The sequence below is a fragment of the Hyla sarda genome, chromosome 7, assembly GCF_029499605.1.
Source record: "Hyla sarda isolate aHylSar1 chromosome 7, aHylSar1.hap1, whole genome shotgun sequence".
Classification (NCBI taxonomy): Eukaryota; Metazoa; Chordata; class Amphibia; order Anura; family Hylidae; genus Hyla; species Hyla sarda.
In genome coordinates this window covers 184,415,727-184,435,383 of record NC_079195.1, presented here as the reverse complement: position 1 = coordinate 184,435,383, position 19,657 = coordinate 184,415,727, and positions in this window count along the sequence as shown.

Genomic DNA, 19,657 nt, shown 5'->3' with positions numbered 1-19,657 from the left:
ACCGGTTTCCGTCGCATCCAGGGAGCCGTCCTCTTCTGCCGCACGCCGCCGCAGATCTCCGTCGCTGCCTGCTGATCCCTGTCGCTCTGCGGCCTCCGGACGGGTAAGTGGACTCCGGCGCCGCTCCTCTTCGTTTTCCTCGTTCTGCCCCGCCTATTGTGGGTGGGCAGGACGGGGAAAACGAAAGTAACCCCCCCCCCCGCCCCAGATCTGCTATTGGTGGTCGCGTCTAGACCACCAATAGCAGGGATAGGAGGGGTGGCACCCGTGCCACCTCACTCCTATCGCTTTAGGGGGATCGTGGGTGTCTTAGACACCTGCAATCCCCCTTCTATTCCGAGTCACCGGGTCACCATAGACCCGTAATGACCCGGAATCGGCGCAAATCGCAAGTGTGAATTCACTTGTGATTTGCGCCGATCGCCGACATGGGGGGCTCTAATGACCCCCCTGGGCATTTGCACGGGGTGCCTGCTGATAGATATCAGCAGTCACTCCGGCCCAGTCGCCGCCCGGCGCGTGGCGGGGACCGAAATTCCCACGGGCGTATGGATACGCCCTTCGTCCTTAAGTACCAGGACGCAAGGGCGTATGCATACGCCCTTTGTCCCCAACAGGTTAAAGGTATATGACAAGTTATATACATTTCAATAGATAACACAGGTGGTAGTTAACTACTTAGGGAATACAGACAAAAGAGGGGCCCAGGGGTCACTGAATAGAGTCTGCCTGACAGGGCAGCAAGGGTACAGGGGTGCACCTCCTGTACTTGGCTACCACAAACTCCCCCTCTTAACAACAGCCGTCCTCGGTGCCCAGTCCTGGAGGGCGGAAAACATGAAGTGGCCACTGAGGCCTGATGATTGCAACAAACAGTTCCTGGGGAATTTCACAAATGTCTTTCACAGGGCTGGTGAACAAATAAACTGGGGAAATAGTCCATGTGGCATTGCTCTTAATGTCCTTACATGCCCCGATTGTTTTTTGGGGTTTGACAAGTGGGATAATGAGATGAAAACATAATACTTGGTTCAGATCATGCTGCCTGAGGCTCTCTACTCAAATGCCTGTGCTCATGGGGCCCTTCGGCTTTAGCTACTTCTCTTCATAACATTTGACTAGCAAATACACAACTTTGCCTTTTTCATTTTGACAACACATAAGAATGTTACCTATATACACATTAGCTCTGTCACTGTTCGTGTTTACTCAGACCTCAAGGAGAACTCTACAGTACCCATCGAGTACCCTGTACTCGATGGACTGGAAAATAATTAGGCATTAGACATTTGATATGACATTTGGTGACTATGGTGGACTGATAATATAAACTGGTTAGTTACAGTCCTGACTAGACATGTGACTACTTTTAAGGTATACAAAATATACTATGTACACCACTGATTTATCTGTACACAAAATTACTTTAGAATGAGTTATTCTACACTAACTAGGCATTAGTATAGTATTCATTGATAACTTTTATACAAGGGCATTGTTACTCCCTATATGTTGCAGGTAACTGTCCCTGTGTGGACCTTTGAGATCTGCGCAACACCACCTCTGGGGAGCTAGGAACCGATGGAACTTCTGGAACTTCAGCAGGTTCTTCTTCGGCAAATACTGGAGCTGGAATTTGCTCAGGAGTTGTTGGAATTGGAACCGCTGGCACTTGTATTGAAGAGGCTGGAGCCATTGCTGGCACACTGGAGACAGGTGTATAAGTTGGAGCCAACGGTGATAGAGCAGGGACTGGCATATTGACTAATGATGGCTGGATTAGTCCTGGAGTGGGAGGCAAACAGAAGAATGCTGGCGGACTTGGAGAGAACAAAGGGAAATCCATTGATGGGTGGATCCCTTCTCCAGGAACATACTCCTTCGCAGGTCTGACATCTGGAGGAGGCGGTGGTGGAAGTAAATCTTCTTTGAGACAGATCTTGATACGATTTCGCCAGACTTTGTCACCCACCTGGAGTGGTTTGGTGGAGGCATGGCGGTTGTGGTCTTCTTGTTGTCTTTGTCGGGCCTCGCCCATTTTCTTACTGACAATCTCTTTGGCCTCTTGAATCCTTCTCTGATGGTCAGAAACCCACTCAAGTGCTTGTGGAGAAATGTTGATCGGGGCCTGCAACCCAAACGTCCGATCTTTCGGCAGTAGCCCGTGTTGTCTCATCATCAAATAGAAGGGGGTGTACCCAATGAAGCAATGAACTGTATTGTTGTAAATCTCCAGTAACTCGGGCAATAGCCTGGGCCATTCTTTTTGTCTTGACACAGAGGCTGCTTGCAGCATACAGATAAAGACTTGGTTGATGCGCTCACAGAGCCCATTCCCCTGAAGGTGGTAGGCAGTGGTTTGGAGTTTCTTACAGTCGCGGAATTGACATAGTTCTTGGAAGAGTTAGGCCTCAAAGGCTGTTCCATGGTAAGTTAGGACAGACTCAGGACATCCAAGGGTTTGCACCAATTTAGAGTAGAACATCTGGGCCGTTGTTTTGGCTGTGAGATCTTTGACATGTACTACAACAACCCACTTGGAGTAATGATCCACCATGGTGAGAGTATAGGTATACCCGGACTGGGTAGGAGACAATTTCACATGGTCTATCGTGACCAACTGGTTGGGTCTGTCAATTTTGATGGAATGGAGGGGTGCTCTTGTGTCCTTGCGCACATTCTTGGTGACGTTATAGATAGAACATTCACTGCATTATTTGTCGCTTTGCATTCCAATCCAATAGAATCTTCGCCTGACAGTGGCTTCAGTCTTGTGGACTCCAAAGTGTCCCGACTGTTCATGATATGCATTGAGGACCATCGCCGCATCTCCGCAGGGAACCAGAATCTCAGGAAGTCAATGACCAGAGACCGTATCCAAAGAATTTCGGTACAGCAGTCCTTCGTACACAAACAGTCGCTTTCTCTGTCACCACAGATACTTCAACTTGTAGTCACACTTGGCCTTGCATAGACGGGTTGGTACATTTTGCGCCACAAGGTAGTCCAACAGATCCCCCATAACCCGACTTTCATCTTGAAGAGTCTTCCAGGTGTACAGGTCTTCTTTATCCTTTTCGGACCTTGGCTCACCGTCCATGAGGGCGGTCACAACATTCTGGTTCACACAAACCGCTGATAAAATGAGGGCATCTCCACTTCTTCCCACGCGTCTTCAACAAGTGGTTCTTCACCGGGGGTCATCCGAGACAGTACATCGGCATTGACATTTGACTTGCCGCTTCTGTACTTGATGGTAAAACTGTAATTAGCTAATCTTGAAGCCCATCGCTGTTCAATGGCACCTAACTTGGCAGTGTTCAGGTGAGCCAGCAGGTTATTATCCTTGTAGACAGTAAATGGCGTGGCAGCCAAATAATCTTTGAACTTTTCTGTCACTGCCCATACCAGGGTGAGAAATTCCAATTTGAATGAGCTGTAATTGGCATTGTTCTTCTCTGCTCCATGCAGGTTACGACTGACGTAGGCAATCACTCTCTCTTGTACATCCTGGACTTGGGACAGGACAGCACCCAGACCTTCAAAACTGGCATCAGTGTATAGCCGGAATGGCTGACTGTAGTCTGGATATGCCAAGATGGGTGGTTCTGTCAGCAGACATTTAAAAGCTTGGAACGCTGTCTCCTGCTCTTCGGCTAATTCAATAGGTAGTCTTCCATTATAAGTCTCCTTCGCCGTACCCCGTAAGAGAGCTGTAAGGGGTTCTGCAATCTGGGTGAAGTGTGGGATGAAGCGGCAGTAGTAGCAGGCGAATCCCAGGAAGCTCCTGACATCCTTCACTGTGAGCGGGGTAGATCAGTCCTTGACAGCATCCACCTTTTCAGGATTCAGCTGAACTCCCTCTGCACTGACAACGTGACCCAGGTAATGGACTTGAGGTTTGACCAAGTGACACTTTTATAGCTTGATCTTCAGTCCATGCTTGATCAGGACTTGAAAGACGTCTGACAGATGACTGAGGTGTTCCTGGTAAGACTTGGAATACACAATGACATCGTCCAGGTACAACAAGACACTCTGGAAATTGAAATGACCGAGGCACCTTTCCATCAGACACTGGAATGTAGAAGGGGCATTGCATAGCCCAAACAGCATACTTTTAAACTCAAACAGTCCCATGGGTGTCACAAAGGCGGTCTTCTCCCGATCCCCCATGGCCATGGGCACTTGCCAGTATTTGCTGGTTAAATCCAGGGTGGAGAAGTAAGCAGCAGACCCGAGGGCCGTAAGCAACTTCTCGATCCTGGGCAAAGGATAAGCGTCCTTATGCGTTACATTGTTCCTTTTCCTGAAGTCGACACAGAAGCGGATGGTTACGTCTTTCTTTTTGACCAGGACAAGTGGTGCCGCCCAGGGACTCTGACTTTCTTGTATCACGTCCGCTTCTTTCATGTTGGCCTGCATCTTCTTGACCAGATGGTGCCTTTCCTTGATAGGCAGGTTGTCGCCTGTGAGGATACAGTGCTGGATCATTGAAGTCTTCTCGAAGTCTGTAGGGTGTTTGCTGAAAGTTTCATGATACCTTTTGGCAACATTGATGACTTCATTGACCTGGTCCCTTGGGGTAGTGTTGTCTCCCACCTAAAGCTGTGCCCACCAGGGTTCTGGGGGGTTAACACTGGATCCATTGGTAATTTGAGCTGCACGCTTTCGGGCCACCAGACATTCTGTTACAATGTCTTTCAACTCTAGGAGGTACAACTGAACCACTGGAGTGTTGTACTAACTGCACCGGGACTAACTAAGGTTTACTAACTGCACCGGTACTCTCCCGTTGGTGACAGTGACAAGACTTCTCGCAGCTCGGATGAGAGGAGGATCTTCCAACTGCATAGGTTCCAGCAGGGCCTGATAGTTCCTATTCTTGACTCCAGGACATGCACAGCACCAGATGATGGTTTCAGTGTTGGGTTGTAAGGTCACCAACCTGATATCTTGAACTCATACTCTGCAGATTTCACCTTGCTTGTTGGCAAACTTCTGCTCCGCCTATAGAACTTTCATGTGGTGCTGCGCAGCCCGCTGGTCTGAAGGGGACATATGGGGAAGAGAGGCATATACAATGCATCTAATATCTCAGTGAAACCATTTTTAATAATCTTCATCCCCAATCTAAATAGTGCAGACCCCTTATCTGTCACATTAGTATCAATTACTCCCTGCCTGGTAAGTACATGCTCTCCCAATTGAATAGTTGGCTCCCAGTATCCATGTCTAGGGACTGGTTGCCCATTACCTGCAACTACTCTGAAATTAACATCTTCAGGCTCACATAATAAACTAGCATCCCAATGCTGATAGAAAACACGTTTAGATATGGTAGACACTTGTGACTCAGTATCTAATAACACCTCTAAAGGCACACCTTCCACAATAACTTTTACAAAGAGGCAGGAGGCGACATAAAATCCTGATTTAGGTCGTTTGGGGGTTGGACTTTGTGACTGTTTTCCTGAGGGCCGATCCCCGACCTCAGGGTGAATCCGTTTACATCCCAGCACTGCATTTTCCAATGGCCGGGCTCGTTACAATAGGTGCAGAAAGGTCTCTGAGTCCCTGAATATCTATTGGGTGGAGGATTACGGTAATTTGGATGGCAGGGACCAGGAGCAGAGGCAGGTTTCCTAGGTAAGGGTGGTTCATGGTCAGGTGGAGCAGGCTGGGTGGCAAGCTCCTGAACAGCCTTGGTCAATTGCACAATGTCCTGCCCAATGTTCTGTAGATCTAAGGCTGCCATGACTGGCAAAGTGGGTTGCACTGGGGCAGGGACAGGGGACTGTGATGGTATAGGCCTGGCTACCGCCCCTAGTGGCTCTTGAACAGGTGTAAGGGGAGTACAAACTTCCTCTAACTCAGTCCCGGACTCAATCACTTGGATAGCCAGGCTTTTAAAAGCAGGAAATGACATGTGGGGGTTTTGGACTGCTAACATTCTCAATTGGGCCTTGTCCCACTTGTTATGGGCTCCATCAATAAATCTGTCCATTAACATTTTGTTGCCCTGCTCGGGATAGCCTCCAATTTCTGGAATGTCTCCAGGGCATTCTGTAGGGCTACAGCATACGCTCTCAAAGTCTCATCCGACTTTTTTTGCCTTTCATACAGCCGGAGACATACCTCAGATGGAGAATGTGACTCAAATACCTGGTACAGTCCCTCAAAGATCTGCTCCATCGTCACCTTCTCAGATGTTGGCCAGGTGTGGACTTCCTCTAGTGTCGGTCCCTGGAGCTGTCCTGTTAGTAGTTGCACCTGTTGGCTAGGAGGGAAAGAGTAAAGAAACAGTAACATATTTCATAAGGTTAAAAAAAAGACCAGAGTCCATCAAGTTCAACCTATAACCCTAATGCAGTGGTTCTTAACCTTGTTGGAGGTACTGATCCCCACCAGTTTCATATGCGCATTCACCAAACCCTTCTTAATTGTAAAAATAAAATATGATATGGGTAGCTAGGTAGGGATAGGGTTAAAAAAGGCACAAAATTATAGGCACAGATAAAAAAATATTGAATACAGGCAGTGGTGATTCAGTGTAAGGATAGGGTTAACTATGAACTAGACACAGTTAGCCAGACATTGAGTGAAGGCAGTGGCGGTTCAGTGTGCCTACCTGTACCCACGGCGTCCGTGCATCCAGGCTGTCCGCTTGTCAGGGGGACCGTCTGGCTTAGCCTGTTTACGACGCCGCGGTACCAGAAGTGCGTCACGGGAGGCTGTGCCGGGAGTGGTGCGTTCCAGTGTGGGACGTATGGAGGCGATTGCGTAGGAGTGGAGACACAAAGGATAGGAGGCTTCTTTTACAGTAGGGTAAAACAGTACTCTGAGATCTGTTAGGTGGGACATGATCACCTGCAGCCAATGATTGACAAGTGGGGCGTGTCATCACGAATCATATGAGTCGGGTGTGTGTCTTGACCTCTGCCGAACCTGTGAGACTGACTCACCGAACCCCTGGGGTTCGATTGATCCCAGGTTATGAAGCACTGCCCTAATGAGTCCCTACTGAGTTGATCCAGAGGAAGGCAAAAAACCCTCATATTCGAGGAAAAAATTCCTTCCCGACTCCCAATATGGCAATCAGAATAGATCCCTGGAGCAACGTTCTGTCCCTATTAATCTAGAATCCATAATCTGTAATGTTATTATTCTCCAAAAATGCATCCAGACCCCTTTTAAATTCTTTTACTGAGTTAACCATGACCACCTGCTCCGGGAGAGAATTCCACAATCTCACTGCTCTTACAGTAAAGAATCCCCATCTATGCTGGTGTAGAAACCTTCTTTCCTCTAAACTTAGAGGATGCCCCCTTGTTATAGATACAGTTCTGGGTACAAATAGATCATGGGAGAGATCTCTGTAAGGTCCCCTGATATATTTATACATAGTTATTAGGTCTCCTATTAGTTTTTTTTTTTTTTTTAAACAGTGTACATTAGAAATATTTTTTATGTACCATAAGGAGTGCAATAGCAAAAACTTGTTTTAATGAGAGTGCCCATTTAAGTGCAAAAGCATCTGTCAGGAACCGGACTGGAAGCAAGTAGTGGATCCTCTGTGTTAGTGAGGCGATGGAGTGGGCCGTACCAGGGGACCGGTTCTAAGGAGTTACTGGTTTTCACCAGAGCCGCCGCAAGGCGGGATGGACTTGCTGCGGCGGTAACTCCCAGGTCGTATCCCCCGATAGCGACTCGACCTCACTAACAGCTGAGATAGGCGTAGTACACAAGGACAAGGCGAAGGCAAGGTCGGACGTAGCAAGAGGTCAAGGCAGGCAGCAAGGTTCGTAGTCAGGGGCAATGGCAAGGGTCTGGATACACAGGCTTGGGAACACACAGAACGCTTTCTCAGGGCACTAGGGCAACAAGATCCGGCAAGGACAGGAAGGGGAAGTGGGTTTTTCTACGTGAAAGTGCTTGGGAACTGATTGGACCAGGCACCAATTAATGGTGCACTGGCCCTTTAAATCTGAGAGACCTGGCGCGCGTGCCCTAGAGAGCGGGGCCGCACGCGCCGGGATTGAGCAGGAGGACGGGGCAGGTGAGATGATCAGGATGCGACCCACGGGCAGGCACGTATCGCCGCGTGGATCGCATCCGCGCCAGAGGACACAGAGCAGCGCTCCCGGTCAGCGAGTCTAACTGGGGCGCTGCAAGCCAGAGCAGAACGCTACGAGCGCTGCGGGGAAGGGGACCTGGAGTGCTCGGCGTTACAGTAACCCCCCCCCCTTGGGTCTCCCCCTCTTTTTGGAACCCAGAAATTTACGAATTAGCTCCTTGTCAAGGATGTTGGCCTCGGGTTCCCAAGATCTCTCTCCGGGGCCACAACTCTCCCAATCAATAAGATAAACATTTTTACCTCGGACAACCTTGGAGGCGAGTATCTCTTTCACGGAGAAGACATCCGAGGACCATGTGACAGGAGCAGGAACGGTGACCTTGGGGAAAAAGCGGAATGAATGCGAAGAGAAGGAGGAAGATGGAGCTTGTAAGAGACAGAATTGATTTGTTTTTTATTTTTAATGGCCCGAGGTACCGAGGACCAAGCTTGTAGCTAGGGACATGGAAACGGATGTATTTGGCAGAGAGCCAGACTTTGTCACTGGGGGAAAAGATAGGAGGAATTCTTCTCTTTTTGTCAGCATGTCTCTTCATGCGAGATGAGGCCAGTAGGAGTGACTTTTGGGTCTCTTTCCAGATGGAGGAGAAGTCTTGAGTCAATTCGTCCGCGGCGGGGACTCCAGAAGAAGTGGGCATGGGGAGGGGGGGAAGAGGATGACGGCCGTACACCACAAAAAATGGAGATTTGGAGGAAGATTCAGAATTTTTTAAGTTGTACGAGAATTCAGCCCAGGGCAGAAGATCAACCCAATCGTCTTGACGGGAGGAGACGAAATGTCGAAGGTAGTTACCAAGGATCTGGTTTACTTTTTCCACTTGTCCATTGGATTGTTGATGATAGGAGGAAGAGAAATGTAACTTGATTTTTTATTGACTACAAAGTGCTCTCCAAAATTTTGAAACAAATTGAACGCCTCTATCAGACACAATATGCGTGGGAAGTCCGTGGAGACGAAAAATGTGGAGAAAAAATTGCTTAGCCTATTGAGGTGCAGAAGGAAGAACTGGAAGCGGGACAAAATGGGCCATTTTGGAAAAATGATCCACGACCACCCAAATGACAGTGTTGCCATGAGATACAGGAAGATCAGTGATAAAGTCCATACCTATATGGGACCATGGTTGTTAAGGTACAGGCAGAGGAAGAAGACCAGCTGGCTTCTGGCATGGAGTTTTGTCACATGTGCACACTGTACAGGCCCGTACAAAATCCGTCACATCTCTCTCCAGAGAGGACCACCAATAATGTCTGGCAATTAACTGTATGGACTTTTTGATTCCAGCATGACCAGCCAGGTGGGAGGAATGACCCCATTTGAGAGTTTGGAGGCGAAGACGTGGAGGAACATACATTTTTCCTGGAGGAATTGGCACTAGAGAAGCAGGAGCAGAGGTGATTAGACATTCTGGGGGTATGATGTGTTGAGGAAAGGCTTCAGATTCTGAGACATCGGTGGAGCATGATAGAGCATCTGCCTGATGTTCTTGCCCGCAGGGCGAAAATGAATCTGAAAATTAAAACGGGCAAAAAACAACGACCATCTAGCCTGGCGAGGATTTAACCGCTGGGCGGACTGGAGATAGGACAAGTTTTTATGGTCCATGTAGATGACAATGGGATGAAGGGACCCTTCCAGAAGATGTCTCCACTCTTTGAGTGCCAACTTGATGGCCAATAATTCACGGTCACTTATGGAATAGTTTTTTTCAGGAGGGGAAAACGTTTTGGAGAAAAATCTGCAAGTGACATTTTTTCCTTTAGCGTTTTTTTTTATAGAAGAACAGTTCCAGCTCCAACTGAGGAGGCGTCAACCTCAAGGAAGAAAGGTTTGAGAGGATCAGGCCTGGACAAGACTGGTGCAGAGGCAATGGCGGCTTTGAGGTGGTTAAAGGCTTCCTCCGCCTGTGGTGGCCAGGATTTTGGATTAGCATTCTTCTTGGTTAATGCAACAATAGGAGCAACAATGGTGGAGAAGTGGGGAATGAATTGTCGGTAATAATTAGCAAATCCAAGAAATCGTTGGATAGCTTGTAGACCATTGGGGCGTGGCCAATCCATAACCGCAGATAGCTTGTCAGGGTCCATTTGAAGGCCTTGGCCGGACACTATGTAACCCAGGAAGGGTAGACTGCTGCATTCAAAGAAACATTTCTCAATCTTGGCATAAAGAGGATTTTTGCGTAGGCGCTGCAGCAGTTGACGGACATGGAGGCGATGTTCCTCTAGGTTGGGGGGAAAAAATGAGGATGTAATCTAAATAGACTACCACACAGGAATACAGCATGTCCCGAAAGATCTCATTGACAAAGTCCTGAAACACTGCAGGGGCGTTACAAAGTCCTCAAGGGCACGACAAGGTACTGGAAGTGACCATCTCTAGTATTGAAGGGGGTTTTCCATTCATAACTTTGTCGAATACGGATAAGGTTATATGCGCCCCTTAGATCTAGTTTAGTGAAAATTTTTGCCCCACGCAGTCAATCAAAGAGTTCGGAGATCAAAGGCGAAGGATAGCGATTCTTTACTGTGATTTTATTAAGACAGTCTAGTCTATACAAGGACGTAGAGATCCGTCTTTTTTGGAAACAAAGAAGAATCCAGCTCCGGCTGGAGAGGAAGATTTTCGGATAAAACCTCATTTTAGGTTTTCCTGAATGTATTCAGACATGGCTTGCGTTTCTGGAGTGGAGAGTGGGTAAATCCTTCCACGGGGCGGAGTGGTGCCAGGGAGCAAGTCGATAGGACAGTCATAGGGTCTATGTGGTGGTAAGACCTCTGCTTGCTTTTTACAAAAAACGTCTGAGTAGTCCTGATAGGCCCTAGGAAGACCAGACAATGGAGAAGCGATGAAGGCTTGATTGACAGAAACCGACTTAAGACATCGCTTGTGGCAGGAAGGTCCCCAACTCTTAACGTCCCCAGTGGCCCATTCGAGGATAGGTGCGTGACGCTGGAGCCAGGGCAAACCAAGAAGAATTTCTGAAGTACAGTTGGGCAATACGAAAAATTCAATTTTTTCAAGATGGTGAACTCCAATGTTCATGAGCAGGGGTTTGGTGCGATAACGCACGGTGCAGACCAGTCTCTCTCCATTCACCGAGGTAATGAAGAGAGGTTTGACGAGACGAGTAACAGGAATATTGTACCTGTTGATGAGTGAGGCTTCAATGAAATTTCCTGCTGACCCAGAGTCCAGAAAGGCCTCAGCAGGGAAGGAAGACTTAGTGGGCAAGGAAATCCGTACTGAAATAGTAAGACGTGAAGAGGAAGAGTTCACACCTAGTAACGCCTCTCCCATGTTCACTAGGTGCATGCGTTCTCCCTGACGCGGAGGACGAAGAGGACAGTCCTTAAAGAAATGTTCAGAGCTCGCACAGTACAAGCACAGGTTCTCGTTCCTACGGCGAGTCCTCTCTTGTTGGGTCAGGCGAGACCGGTCCAATTGCATGGCCTCCTCGGCTGAAGGTACAGTAACAGGTTGCAATGGATGCTGGAAGAGAGGAGGCAGGTGCGGATTACGCCTGGCGTGAACAAGATCCTTTTCCTGGCGAAGCTCCTGGCGTCTTTCAATGTAGCGCATATCAATGCGGGTAGCCAAGTGGATGAGTTCAGTCAGGGAGGAGGGTATCTCTCGTGCGGCCAGACAATCCTTGATGTGGCTGGATAAACCTTTCTTGAAGGTCGCGCAGAGAGCCTCATTATTCCAGGCCAACTCGGAGGCCAGAGTGCGGAAACATACGGCATATTCGCCCACTGTAGAGTCTCCTTGGACAAGGTTTAGCAAGGCCGTTTCAGCGGAAGGGGCACGGGCAAGTTCCTCAAAGACACTACAAACCTCGGTGAAGAAGGACTGAATGGTAGCAGTGGCAGGATCGTTGCGGTCCCAAAGCGGTGTGGCCCAGGACAAGGCCTTTCCAGATAGCAGACTGACGACGAATGCCACCTTAGACCGTTCAGTGGGAAAGTGGTCCGACAGGATTTCCAGGTGCAGCGAACACTGGGTCAGGAACCCACGGCAGAGCTTAGAGTCCCCATCAAACTTGTCAGGTAGAGACAGGCGGACTCTGGGCGTGGAGGCGGCAGCTCGCTGTGGGGGAGATGCTGAAGCTGGAGGAGGAGATAGAAGCTGCTGAAACATAGTAGTCAACTGTGACAACTGCTGTCCTTGTTGGACGAACTGTTGGTACTGCTGGGCGATCACGTTGGTGACGTCAGCGAGGCTTGGCAACAGTACCTCAGCGGGATCTATGGCTGGATCTACTGTCAGGAACCAGACTGGAAGCGGGTAGTGGATCCTTTGTGTTAGTGAGACGATGGCGTGGGCCGTACCAGGGGACCGGTTCTAAGGAGTTACTGGTCTTCACCAGAGCCCGCCGCAAGGCGGGATGGACTTGCTGCGGCGGTAACTCCCAGGTCGTATACCCCGATAGCGACTCGACCTCACTAACAGCTGAGATAGGCGTAGTACACAAGGACAAGGCGAAGGCAAGGTCGGACGTAGCAAGAGGTCAAGGCAGGCAGCAAGGTTCGTAGTCAGGGGCAACGGCAAGGGTCTGGATACACAGGCTTGGGAACACACAGGGCACTAGGGCAACAAGATCCGACAAGGACAGGAAGGGGAAGTGGGTTTTTCTATGTGGAAGTGCTTGGGAACTGATTGGACCAGGCACCAATTAATGGTGCACTGGCCCTTTAAATCTGAGAGACCCGGGGCTGCGCACGCCGGGACTGAGCAGGAGGAAGGGACAGGTGAGATGATCGGGATGCGACCCACGGGCAGGCACGTCCCGCCGCGTGGATCGCATCCCCGCCGGAGGACACAGAGCAGCGCTCCCGGTCAGCGAGTCTGACCGGTGCGCTGCAAGCCAGAGCAGAATGCTGCGAGCGCTCCGGGGAAGGAGCGGGACCCGGAGCGCTCGGCGTTACAGCATCACTCTCACCTACTCACTTCCCCTCCATCTGTTCTGTATATTTGATGTATATATATGCTGAGACCTGCATGTCAATCATATACGACAGGGAGGTAGGTAGAATAAGGAGGCAAGTGATTCTGCGAAGCTTTAGCAGCTAAGTCCCACCTCCTGGACACTTGTGCCCCTCGGAACAAAAGAGAAATTGAAGAAACAAAAACAAAAGTGCGCTCCTAGTGCATCATCAAATGGTAAAAAGAGCAATATAGTAAGCAATTGTGTTTACCACAATTTGCTGCACTGAGAGCACAACATCTATAAATGTAAACGTAGTACATTCAGATCAGCAACCTTGGATCAGCCCGATTTTCTCAAAGGTCTCAGCAATAACATGGCCATAAAATTATCCAAACTTGACGCTTCTCCCAATTTTGATCGATTTTATTCATAAAAAGTTTATGAAATTACGAGTAGTAGCACCTTAAAACACGTTTCAAGTTCGTTTAGAACTTTAGTCCGTGCATATCATTAAAAACGGAAGTACTGTCTACTGCCTTTTATTCTTTATGATATGCACAGACTTGAGAAAGACCTTGGAATAAAGGAAATTTATTTTATGTCATGTTTTTACCACCTTCCGCAGCCCTGGTGTTAATGGGATCTGTGTAAGGGGTCTGCAACTATTTTGATGAAAATAAATAAGCTGTTAGACTCCCTTTGAGGCCACCTGGTTTTTAGGGAGGTATTGCGGCCATAGACATCTTATCCCCTATCCAAAGAGGAAATGCTGGTTTCCGAGACTGTTGCAGCACCTGGCACAGAATTCTGGGAGCTGCACGGAGATTGCGGGAGGTCCCAGGGGTGGGATCCCTGTGATCAGACATTTTATCCCCTATACTTTGGATAGGGGATAAAATGTCTATGGTTGGAATACCCCTTTAGAGTCCCCATACACTTAAGTCAAAAATCAGCTAAACCTACCGACTTCGGTGGTACCATCACATTCTTAAGTGTATGGGACTTCCAAACTCTCCCCTGACAAATTACAGTATGTCGGGGAAGAGAAGAATTGGGCATGTTCAATTTTATCCTTTCATTCTCTGAGAGATAACCCACAGCCAGAGCTGGCCGGCAGTAGCTTACCCATCCTGTTTCCTTTGAGAACACATGAACCTTAGGCCTTGCCAAACATTCATGTGTATGAAGAGATCCAGAGAGATAGCTTTCAGCTAAACTAACATTCAGCTATTGAAGATTTATGACTTTCACAGTCCCACTTCAATAGAGAACTAACTTGTAATATGATATATATCCGAAAAGGGTAATTCCACCCAGGTTGATGGTGTCACTGTTTGAACCAAATTAACAGGTTCAACCAAGCTATGAGGAAGTTACTAAACAATGACAATGTGTTGAAATCATGACCAAAGATCATATGTAAAGTCATAACATTGGAATTAATACAAGCAGCATTGCTGATCATTGTAAATGGTAGAAGATATTTATTTTCCACTGAGGCACGACTAATGGACATGCTAATATATAAGGATGTAATACTGAGCATATGCACTGCTGAATCCATTTATTTAGTTATGACAACTTGTCCTCAGACTGTAAAGAAAGTCATTAGGCTCAAATCTTCCCCATATTAAAGTGTAACTGTTGTTAGAAACAACTTTTTTCAATGTAATACTTCCTTAAAAATAAAGAATTTTTATAATATACTTCATATAAAAATTGGCTTGCTAAAGCAAAGTTAGAAAAAAATTATCAGCTACTAGGGGTCCCTGTCTCTTTAATTTTGCAAACCAACCCTGGTATACTAGTCTGTTTGGTCCTAATTAGAAATCAGAGCTGTTTGCTCACAGGAAATTTGTTCTTTTTCCTGCTCTTCTGTGCTGCAGTGTATCAGTCAGGTTTTACCAGTGTGAGCTGAACCCTGTGAGATCCAGATAAGATCCAGACAGCTTGTAGCCTTTTCAGAAGAGGAACATTTTCATGCACACATAAAAGCAATACAAGTTGCTTAATTATTATTTAGATGCAAAATGATGTCTCTTAGGTCATTTTATGAATGTATTTTTTTGTGTATTTGCAACATATAGTTTCACATGGCTGCATTAGAGTTATATAGAGCATGCACTTTGGGCTAAAAACTTAGCAAATGTAAAAATGTTTGTGCATACTTCATGACAAGGGAGGGAAGAAAGGAGCATGTCTATACTGTGCTGCTCATCTCCATACTCGACAGAGATAAGCAGCAGAGAATAGACAGGTCCCCGCTGTGTGCTGATTGTGCTAGGAGCAGGGCAGCAGTGGGGACATGTCAAGTGGTGGCGGTGAATGGATGAAGCCTACATGCGGGACATGCTTCATTCATTCATTTACCGCCGCCGGTTCCCGACATGTCCCACTGCTGCCCTGGAAGATGAGGAGCAGGCAGCTGTAAGGGAAATAAGGACAATGGGGGGGGGGGGGGGGGGGGGATAAGCACACTGGGGCCAATGAATTATTATAAACACACTGGGGCCAATGAATTATTATAAACACACTGGGGAAAATGAATTATTATAAACACACTGGGGAAAATTAATTATTATAAACACACTGGGGCCGATTAATTATTATAAACACACTGGGGCCAATGAATTATTATAAATATGCATGGGGCATACATTTGGGGGTCATATTAGTAGTTTAAAAACCCTGCTGGGAGCCCTGAATGGCTCTTCAGTGGCGGCTATTCAGGGCTCCCGGCGGGGAATTTAAAAGTGAAAGTAAAAATATATCGTACATCAGAGGGGAGCGGAGCATGCCGCCCGCTCCCCTGCTTAATAACTTCTGATCGCATCGGGTCTCAGAAGTGAGACTTGGTGCAATCAATCCCTCAGCCCATGTACTACACCCATGAAGGGGGAATTCGTACAAACACTAATGTAGCCTCCCCAGCCACCGGCAGACTCCCGCAGCCGGGGAACGACTACTCCCATCATGGAAACATGTCTGTTCCATGATGGGAGTAGTAGTAGTAGTCCTGTCTGCGGGAGTCTTTAGACAGAGGTGTTTAAATGGCCATAAAATAAAAGTACATGACGGATGTTATAACGTGTATTAACGGATGAATATGCGGTTATTTTGACGGACATTACTCAGCCGTTAGCACCAGTTATTTCATCCATTATTATACATCCATTTTTTAATTATACAATACAGAAAATGGATGTTTAATAATGGATGAATACTCATTGGGGGAGATTTATCAAAGGATTTAGACTGGTTTTTCTTGTCTAAATTTGTTGCACAGAAAGTCGCAGTCTAAATACTTTTCTGCGACTTTTGCTCTAGAGGATTTTTATAACATGATGCATGCAAGTCTATTTTAGACTGAAATGCATTGAAAAATGCATTGGTGCTGAATTTATCAAAAGGGACTTTTCAGCGACAAGTCGCATAGGCTGAAAGTACGCCGAAATGTCAGACCATGTTGGAGCAGGTTTAAATATAGACTAAAGCATAGATCATGAAGTCTGTGCACAGAATTTATCAAGAGCTGTGCGCCATTTGATAAATTAGGTGCACAATAGACCAGACTAACCCTCTGTAGTTTGGTCTATATTGATGCGGGACATAGACAACTTTGATAAATATCCCCCATTGTGTGAAAGCAGCCTAAAATGTAGACTCCATTCTTGGGTGTATAAAAAATTATAAACCCACCAAAAAAATAAAAAAAAAATAAAAAATGTTAATGTTAATTCTTAAACAGGGATCAATTTATGTGGGCGGGCAGGACCTAAAAATGTAGCCGACAATAATAAAAATGTAGAAAGGGGCCATTTAAATGTATAAATAATATATTTTTATAATTCATTTTTTTTATATTAATAATGTATTTTAATGCTGTGTTTAATAAAGTGTGTGTATGTGTGTTTCACTTTTTTTTCTCCTATTTTTTTAAATTTTTAGGTAGCACTACTACTCCCAGCATGGAACAGACTGTTCCATGATGGGAGCTATAGTACCTGTACTAATAGACAGATCACAGCAGACACCCGATGCGATTGTCGAATGAGCGGCTTTCTCCTGCGCTCACATCTCTGCACTATACTTCGGCCGGCCACTGATGAGAATAGAATTCACATCACTTATTCATATTTCCCACAGAGAGCTGTGATTGGCCAGATGGTTCCAGCCAATTACAGCTCTCTGCGGGAAATATGAATAATAGGTATATATATGGCATATACTCATACTACAGTGGGACCAGAGATGAGCGGCTGGCTGGCCGCATCTATACATTATACAGGACAATCGCATCGGGTGTCAGAAGTAACACCCGCTGCGATCTGTCTATTAATGCAGGTACTACAGCTCCCAGTATGGAGCAGAGTGTGCTCCATGTTGGGAGCAGTAGTACCTGCAGTTGAGAACAGATCATAGCAAGTGTCACTCCTGACTCCCGCTGCTATCGTCCAATCTATTGCAGAGATGCGAGCGCAGGAGAAATCTACTCGCATCTATACATTATACAGGATGATCGCAGCTGGTGTCGCTAATGAAGAAAATCATTATTTCGAATCGAGTCGAAGTTTGGATTCTGTCTGAATCAAATTTTTCATGAAATTAGGAACGAATTTGACTTCGTCAGATTCGATTCGCTCATCTCTAGTATTATACATATAAATTGGTCTTACGGCACATTACTACACTGATTTGAGCTTTTCTTTTTTTCTTAGTAATGACAGTAATGCTTTAAAGGGGTACTCCGGTGGAAAACTATTTTTTTTCTAATCAACTGGTGCTAGAAAGTTAAACAGATTTGTAAATTAGCAGCAAAAGTAGTAGATAGTCAGCTCACCCGGTCACCGCTCGGCAGAATAGTCCTCCAAATTTAGAAGAAAGCAGGTAGATGCCAGCGGATAAGAAACTTCACCTTTATTTTCATCACATTAAAAGCATAGACATGGAGAGACTTCAGTAGGACAAACGATTAAAATCCTTGGAGTAAGCGCCAAGCATGACGCGTTTCAGGTCATGTGACCTTTCATCAGATGCATGACTTAGTCAGATTCAATTCACTCATCTCTAGTATTATACATATATATTGGTCTTACGGCACATTACTTTTTCCTGATCAACTAGTGCTAGAAAGTTAAACAGATTTTTAAATTACTTCTATTTAATCTTAATCCTTCCAGTACTTATCAGATGCTGTATGTTCTATAGGAAGTTGTATTCTTTTCAGTCTGACTACAGTGCTCTCTGCTGACACCTCTGTCCATGTCAGGAGCTGTCCAGAGCAGGAAAGGTTTGCTATGAGTATTTGCTCCTACTTTGGACAGTTCCTAACATGGACAGAGGTGTCAGCAGAGAGCACTGTGGTCAGACTGAAAAGAACTTCACAACTTCCTCTGTAGTATACATCAGCTGATAAGTACTGGAAGGATTAAGATTTTTAAATAGACATAATTTACAAATCTGTATAACTTTCTAGCACCAGTTGATTTAAAAAAAAAAAAAGAAAAAAAAAAAAGGCTTTCACCAGAGTACCCCTTTAAGGAAAGATATAAGTTCTACATCAAATGTTCAGCTATATTTAACCCCTTGGGGACGGAGCCCATTATGACCCTAAGGACGGGAGCATTTTTTGCAAATCTGACCACTGTCACTTTAAACATTAATAACTCTGGGATGCTTTTACTTATAAATTTGATTCCGAGATTGTATTTTCGTGACATGTTCTACTTTATGTTAGTGGCAAATTTTTGTCGATACTTGCATCATTTCTTGGTGAAAAATTCAAAAATTTGATGAAAAATTTGAAAATTTAGCATTTTTCTAGCTTTGAAGCTCTCTGCTTGTAAGGAAAATAGACATATCAAATACATTATATATTGATTCACATATACAATATGTCTACTTTATATTTGCATCATAAAGTTAACATGTTTTTACTTTTGGAAGACATCAGAGGGCGTAAAAGTTCAACAGCAATTTTCCAATTTTTCGCAAAATTTTCAAAATCTGTATTTCTCTGGGACCAGTTCAGGTTTGAAGTGGATTCGAAGGGCCTTCATATTAGAAATACCCCATAAATGACCCCATTACAAAAACTGCACCCCTCAAAGTATTCAAAATGACTTTCAGTAAGTGTGTTAACCCTTTAGGTGTTTCACAGGAATAGCAGCAAAATGAAGGAGAAAATTCAAAATCTTCATTTTTTTACACCCGCATGTTCTTGTAGACCCAGTTTTTGAATTTTTACAAGGGGTAAAAGAAGAAATTTGTAACCCAATTTCTCGAGTAAGAAAATACCTCATATGTGTATGTCAAGTGTTCGGCGGGCGCAGTAGAGGGCTCAGAAGGGAAGGAGCAACAATGGGATTTTGGAGAGTGAGTTTTTCTGAAATGGTTTTTGGGGGGCATGTCACATTTAAGAAGCCCCTATGGTGCCAGGACAGCAACCCCCCCCCCCCCACATGGCATACTATTATGGAAACTACACCCCTCAAGGAACGTAACAAGGGGTATGGTGAGCCTTAACACCCCACAGGTGTTTGACAACTTTTTGTTAAAGTTGGATGTGTAAATGAGAAAAAAATGTTTC